Source organism: Penaeus monodon, chromosome 4 (assembly GCF_015228065.2).
Source record: "Penaeus monodon isolate SGIC_2016 chromosome 4, NSTDA_Pmon_1, whole genome shotgun sequence".
Lineage (NCBI taxonomy): Eukaryota > Metazoa > Arthropoda > Malacostraca > Decapoda > Penaeidae > Penaeus > Penaeus monodon.
In genome coordinates this window covers 27,910,936-27,919,882 of record NC_051389.1, presented here as the reverse complement: position 1 = coordinate 27,919,882, position 8,947 = coordinate 27,910,936, and positions in this window count along the sequence as shown.

The window sequence follows — 8,947 nt, the reverse complement described above, 5'->3', positions numbered from 1 at the left end:
TATATATATTATATATATATATATATATTTTATATAATATAATGAAATTATATATATATATAATGTAAAAATTATATATATTTTTTAATATAATATATTTTATATATTATATATATATATAATAATATATATATATGCGTATATGTAAAAATTGTGGGGTTTATGTGTGTGTGTTGTGTGGTGTGTGTGTGTTTTTTGTGTGGTATGTGTGTGTGTGTGTGTGTGTGAATGAATCTATATATAAACATATGTATATAATAATAGACATGTAGTATTAGTAAGTATACACCCCAAAACACACACCCCCACACCACACAATATATATATTATATATATCTATATAATATATTATATATATAATAATATATATATATAATATACTCACACTATACACGGTAAAATATCCTATAAATATATTTTTGTATTTAAACATATTATACGTATGTATAATAATATATTATATATTATATATAATTTATATTTATTTTATATATATATAATATATATATATATAATATTCTGTGTATATGTGTGTGAGTATGTTTTAATGTGTTATATCTAATATTTATATATTATATATATATTATATAATATATTATATTATATTATATGCTATATATATATATTTTTATATAATTTTTTAATATATATATATATTCGTTTGTATAAATTTTGGTGTGGTGTGTGTGTGTGGATGTTGTGGTGTGTGGTGTGTGTGTGTGTATGTGTGTGTTGTGTGGTGTGTGTTGTGGTGTGTGTGTCGTTTTTGTGTGTGTTTTGTGTGTGTGTTTGGTATAGTTGTGTCTCTATGTTTATTTTTAAATTATATTATATATTATATATATATATTTTAATTTAATATATTTGTATATATTATTTATTATAAAATTTTATATATATTTTTTTTGGGTGTGTTGTGTGTGTGTGTGGTGGTGTATGTGTGTGGGTGTGTGTGTGTGTGCATGGGGTTTGTGTGTGTGGGGTTTGTGTGTGGTGTGTGTGTGTGTGGTGTGTGTGTGTGTGTGTGTGTGTGTTGTGTGTTTTGTGTATGCGCGTGCGTGCGTGATGTGTGTGTGTGTTGGGTGTGTGGGGGTGTTGCATGAAATTATTTGTTATACATACATACATACATACATACATACATACATACATACATCTACATACAACTACATACATACATATAAATATTTATGTATGTGTATACATATACATAATTAGAGTGTGTGTTTGTATATATAAATATATATATATATATATATATATATATATTATATGTTATATCTATATTTTAAAACTATATATATAATATTTTTATATATATATATATAATTTTTAAATTACAATATAAAATATATGTATATATATGTATATTGTATATATATACACAATATGTAATGTAATGTAATAATACAACAAACACAGACACACACACCACAAAATTATTATAAGATTTTATTATTTTATATAAATTATATATATATATATAATATATATATATATATTATATATTTTATATATATATATATAAATAAATTTAATTATAAACCCTTTTAAAAATAAAAATAATAAAATATAATAATAATAATAATTATCCATCTTCTATCTACTATCTGTCTATCTTCTATCATCTATCTATCTATCTATCTATATATCATATATTATTTATAATATAAAATATAAAATTATATATAATAATATATATTATATACATACATGTGTGTTAAATATGTGTGTGTGTATAGATAGAGAGATAGATAGATAGATGTAGATGACACAGAAACAAAAAAATACCACTTACGCCAATATATTATAATATATATATAATAAATATATATTATATATATATATATAATATTATATGTAGATAGATGATAATAGATAGATAGATAGATAGATAGATGATAGATAGTAGATAGAAAATAGTAGATAGTAATAATAGAAAAGTGTTTTATTTATAATAAAATATATATATATATTATAAAAATTATAACAAACTATCTATCTTTTATCTTCTTCATCTATTATCTATCTATTATCTATCTACATCTACACAAATCTTCTATCTATTTCCAATATATATATATATATATATATATATATATTATATTTTATATATATATATATATTTTAATATGTGGGAAGGTGTAGTTTGTGTTTTGTGTCTACTATCTATCTATCTTCTACTGTCCTATCCCCTTTTACTTTTTTGAATTTAAAAAAATATATAATATATATATATATTTATAGATAAAAAAGTTTAATAGATAGATGATAGATAGAAATTTAAGATAGATAGAAGATGAAAATGAATTTAATTTTATTATTATTATTATTATTATTTTTTATTATTATTATAGTTAATATTTTAAAATAAATTTATATATATATATATATATATATATATATATTATATATAATATTAAAATATATATATTATATATATTATATATATATATATTATTTAAATTTGTGTGTGTGTGTGTCTGTGTTTGTTTTATATATGTACATATAATATCATATATGTTATTTTATACATAATACATATTATACATATTATTTATATAGTTATATACAATATAATATAATAATATATAATATAAAAAATTATTATATAATATATGTAATTATACATAAAATTATATATATATATATTAATATAATATATAATAATCAAACACACCCCCTTATATAGTTTGTTCACATACATAAATATTTATATTATGTATGTTGTATTTTTATGTATGTATGTATGTATGTATGATGTATGTAGTATTATGTAGTATATACAAAAATACAACATCCCACACACACCCACACCACCCACACACACATACACCACGCACGCGCATACACACACACACACCACACACACACAAACACACCAAAACACACAACAACACCCACCACACAAAACAACCACACAACACACATGCACACCACACACACACCAAATACACACACCCCCACACCCACCATACACAAAAACAAAATATATTATAATTTTATTTTAATATATATATATATATCATAATTAAAAATAATAATATATATATATATAATATATATATATATATATTACTAAAAAAAAGAGACACACCATATAAAAAACAACACACACACACACACAAAACCAGACACACACACACACACACACACACACAACACACACACATACACACACACACACAACCCCACCACCAACATACCACAAAACACACACACACCACACATTTATAAATATCGCATAATAATATATATATAATATATATAATATATATATATAAAATATATAATTTAATATATAAATATAATATTTTAATAATAATAATATATATATTATATATAATGTATATATATACACTATATACATACTCACCACATATACACAGATATAATATAAAAATATATATATATATATATATTAATATATATATATATTATTTATATTATAAAATTTTAATACATACGTAAATATTTTTAAAATACAAATATAATTATAGAGATATATTTATCCGTGTATATGTGTGGAGTATATATTTTATAATTATATTATAATATTTTATTATTATTAAAATATATATAAAATATATGTTGTGTGTTGGTGTGGTGTTTGTGTGTGTGTAATTTCATACATCTAATGTTTTGGTATTATAACATTGTATTATATATAGATGCATTCACACACAACACCCCACCATACACACACACCCACACACACACACACACACACACACACACACATACACACACACTTTTATACTATACGCATATAATATAATATATATTAATATATATTATATATATATATATTATATAAAATATTTATACTTATACATTATATATATATACTTATACATATATAGTTTATATAATTTTATATATATATATTAATATATATAATAACATATTACATACCACACACTATACAAGTTTAAAATATATTTTAATATATAATATATTATATATTAAAATTTTATATATTTTAAATATATTATATATATATATATATATAGTATACATACGTATGATATGTTTAAATAAAATAATTTCATAAGATATATTTATCCGTGTATTGTGTGATTAATATATATAATAAATATATTATATATATATTTATATATATATATATATATATCTTATATATCTGTGTGTGCGTGTGTGTGTGTGTGTATACTTCCCTACAACATACATGTCTATGTTTTATATACATATGTATGTATTATAGATGCATCAACCCCAACACACAACAACAACACACACACACAACACACACCCCACACACACACACATACATCCCACCAAAACAATATATAATATATAAAATATATATATATAAAATTATATATTTATATATATATATATACAAAAACACACATTATATATTTTTATATTAAATTATATATATTTATTAATATATATTTTTAAAATTATTTACATATATATATATATATATTTTAAAATTATTTTATTATATATTTTATTTTAATATATATATATATATACACCATATAGCACAACATGTGTATTGTATAGATTTTTGGGGTTTTGTGTGTGTGTTAATATAATTATATATATATATATATATATTATAATATATAATATATATATATATATAAGTATTTTTATATATATTTTTAAATTATATATTATATATATATATATATATAATATATATATATATATTTTAAGGTATATTTAAGGTATATAAATATGCGGTGTGTGTGTGTGTGTGGAAATACCATACAACAACGGACAGCAATGATCCCCCTTAGACCATCCCCCTCCATTTTGCTCTCCCACGCCATTGATTTACCTGGAATCAGCAGTTTAGATGTGCAAAACATATGAATAGTACCGCACCCCCTGCCATATTTAAGAACGCGTAAACATTTGTTTAAACTTAAAAGTGGCCTTATTCTCCCTTCCTTTTTTAAAACCGAAGCAAGTTTCAGTAACATTATAGTTATAGCCGGACGTCACAATGATAAAAGTATGTAATGTTTTAACATCGTATAAAAAACCTTTTTAGTTTTGTTAGAGCAGGGGCAAAACAGATTTCCCAATACCCGATTTTTCCAAAAAGTCTAGACAAGTCCAAGCACACTTTGCCACGCTGCCTAAGTGAATGGTTGAGGGCGGCGCCACCTTACTCTCTGACTGTCCGAGGGCCCAAAAGACTCCCTCCCGCCAAGTGCTACGAGATAGCGTCACTCGAGCAAATTTGGTCAAAGCCTTTCAGAACCGATGATAAATAACGCTAAAAAGGGAATCTGGTTTTTTATTAGATAGCATTAGAGTATTTGGTCTGAAAAGGGATAAATTTTAGGGTTAAACAACTTTTTTAGTCTTAATTAAATAAATGCGCTTTAGTACAAATCGTTTTGGGGGTATATCAAAATATATAATAATTCCTCTACTCACCCACCCACAATCTATAATCTCCCCCCCCCCATTTCCCAAAACCACTTATGTATGGTGTGTTGTTTTTGTTATATATATATATAATTATTTTTATATATATATATAAAATATATTTTATATTTTATATATATATATATAATATATATATTATATTTTATTTAAAATATTTATGAATATTATGCTAAACATATATACACATATATTCATATGAATTATATGCAATATATATATATATATATATTTTATTTTATATATTATATTATAAAATAATTATTTTGTTGTGTGTGTGTGTGTGTGGTGTGTTGTGTGTGTGTTGTGGTGTGTGTTAAAATATATATGATAAAATATATATATATATATATAATATATATAATAATTTAAAATATGATATATATATATTATATATAATATTTATATATTATATATATATTTATATATTGTGTGTGTGTGTGTGTGTGTGTGTGTGTGTGTGTGTTGTGTGTGTGTGTGTGTGTGTGTGTTGGTGTCTGGTATATTTTACTCCACCCCCCCCTCTAACTTAACATATGAAAGACCATATACTGCGCATTAGAAATTTGATGATTCCCCGCAGTTTACTCTCTCTATAAACCCTTATGACCTTTTGATATTGTAGGGGCCTCATTATTATTATCATTTTACATTATTGCCATTTTTTTATCATTATTACTATTTATACATTACTATTTTGTTATTGGTATTATTATTTTCATTATCCTATTTTATCTTTTCATCTTGTATTTTTAGGTAAAGAAAATTTTAAAAGTAATGTCAACGCTATTGTATTAATAAAGAAATTATAATTGTGATGATAAGAAATAACAGATAAAATTAACAAATGGAGGGAGTAGTAGTGTAGTAATTAAAAAAAAGAAGAAAAAGAATATAATAGTATGAGATAATAATAATAATAATACAAAAATGAAAGATAGTAGTAGTAACTACTACTACTTAATGATAGTATAAAAATAATGATGGTCATTGTGCTGATAATAAAAAATAATAATGATAATATTTTAAAAATGAGAAAACAATGATAACGGCAATAATAAAGAAAAAATGATAGTAATATTAATATTAATGATGAATTAATAAAATCAATAAAGATGGGGATAATGATAATAATATGATAACGATGATAATGGAACTTAATAAAAAACAATATCATTATCATTATCGTTTTTTTTTTTTAAAAATAATATTGTTATAATCATTATTGAATGTATAAAAACCATATATATAATTTTATATTATATAATATAAATTTTAATTTTAATATATATATATATTATAATATATTTTTAATATTTATATATATACATATATATGAGGCCGCGGTGGCCCGGGGATTAGGTATCGGACTCAAGAAATTCACGACGGAATCCGATTCGAGGGTTGAGTCACCGGGGGAGGGAGTTGTTTCCTTGGGCAAGGAACTTCACCTCGATTTGCCTACCTAGCCCCTGGGGGGGCAAGCCAGCCCAAGTCAGTGCCGGTCCCAGACCCGGGGAAATAGAGATGGTGACTCGATAAAAACCAGGACAAAAAAGGCAACGGCAAACCCCTCTAAATTGGGGCCAAAAAATCATGGGAAAAACCATGATCGCCAACCTCCTTTTGGGGGAAGGGGGGACTTAAGGCCGGGGCCGGTGTTAGAGCATCGGGGTCAAACAGGCACGATGGGAATCTGCGTTCGAGGGTTCGAGTCATCGGCCGGCGCGTTGTTCCCCTTTGGGAAGGAACTTTGCCCGGGTTGCCTACCTAGGCACTGGGGGTGGCCAACCCCCAATCTTCGGTCCCAACCCCGGTAAATTGAGAGACTTTTACCTAAAAGGTAAAAACCGGCACTTCCGTAAAGGAACTGGGGATCCTACCAGTACTCACCCAAGAGCTCCAACATAAAATACAATTAATTCATGCTGTGAAACCCCGGGGCTCAAAAATAACCTACCGTAAAAAAAAAAAAAAAAAAAAAAAAAAAAAAAAAAAAAATATATTATATATATATTATAAATATATATTTATTTTAGTATAATTTTTATATATATATATTATATAATATTATATATTATTTATAATTTTATATATGCTATATTTATACAATATATATTTAAAATATATTTATATATAAAATATATATTATATATATATATATATATATATATATAAACCTCTTAAGCTTAAGATCAAAAAACAAATAATTATATGTATATATATATATATATAATTATATATTATATATATATTAAATAATATAATATATATATAATTTATGTGTGTGGGTGTAAAAAAATATATATTATATTATATATATATATATATAAATTCTCTTAGATATGAAGATTAAGATAGAATTGGGAGGAGTATGTATAAACACACACACACACACACACACTCTGTTCTACCTTACAGTGGAGTTGCCAGAACGAGGTTACGAGCGAAAGCGGACTACCTTAGGGACTCTGGCTTCGAATTTTTCCTCACGTTTGACTCCCTAAGTCTTTGACCATGCACGGACTAAACTACAAGCCAGTAGTCGGGCATCACTATCGTATCTACGTTAGATTCACCCAATATAAGCAAATGCCTTCGTGTGTGCAAGTGTGTGCGTGCATTCTTACACAAACACACGTGCGTGACTGCATGTGTGCTTTATACACACACAGCACCGTTTCGCACAAATGACACACACACAGAATGATACATTTCAAATCCGTGTGTGTGTCATTATCTATATTATTCTCCCAGACTACAAATTTTCCTTGTAGCAGCTATAAGATGAGAATGCTTCGTGAGTCAACCTTGAGGAAAAATCCAGTGCTAGAGTCCTTAAGGGAGTTCGTTGTCGCTTGAAACCTCGTTGGCAGCTTTAGATCCATCATGTATATATGTATAAACAAATAAATAGGTTACAATAAAGAGATTGCAAGCGACAACGAACTGCATTAGGGACTCCAGCACGGATTTTTCGTTGTCGCTTATGTTTATGTGCGTGTAATATATATATATTATTATAATATAATAAATATATATATATATTATATTATAGATATATATAATATATATATTTAATATATATATTTTTATATATAAAAAATTTTTTTATATATATATATATATATATATTAATATATAATATATATGTAAAAATATTTATATTAATTTTATATATATCTATTTTATTATATAAAAATATGTGTGGGGGCTTTTGTGTGTGTGTGTGTGTGTGTTGGTTTTTATTGTATACACACACCACACCACAAAGATAGGGAATTTTATTGTATCTATATCATATCTATCTATCTATCTATCTATCTATCTATCTATCTATCTATCTATCTATCTATCTATTCTATATATATATTTAATATATAAAATATATTTTATGTGTGTGTGTTGTGGGGTGTGTGTGTGTGGGGTTTGTTGTGTGTGTGGTGTGTGTGTGGTGTGTGTGTGTGTTGTTTTGTGTTACACACACACACACACACCACACACACACACAAAGATA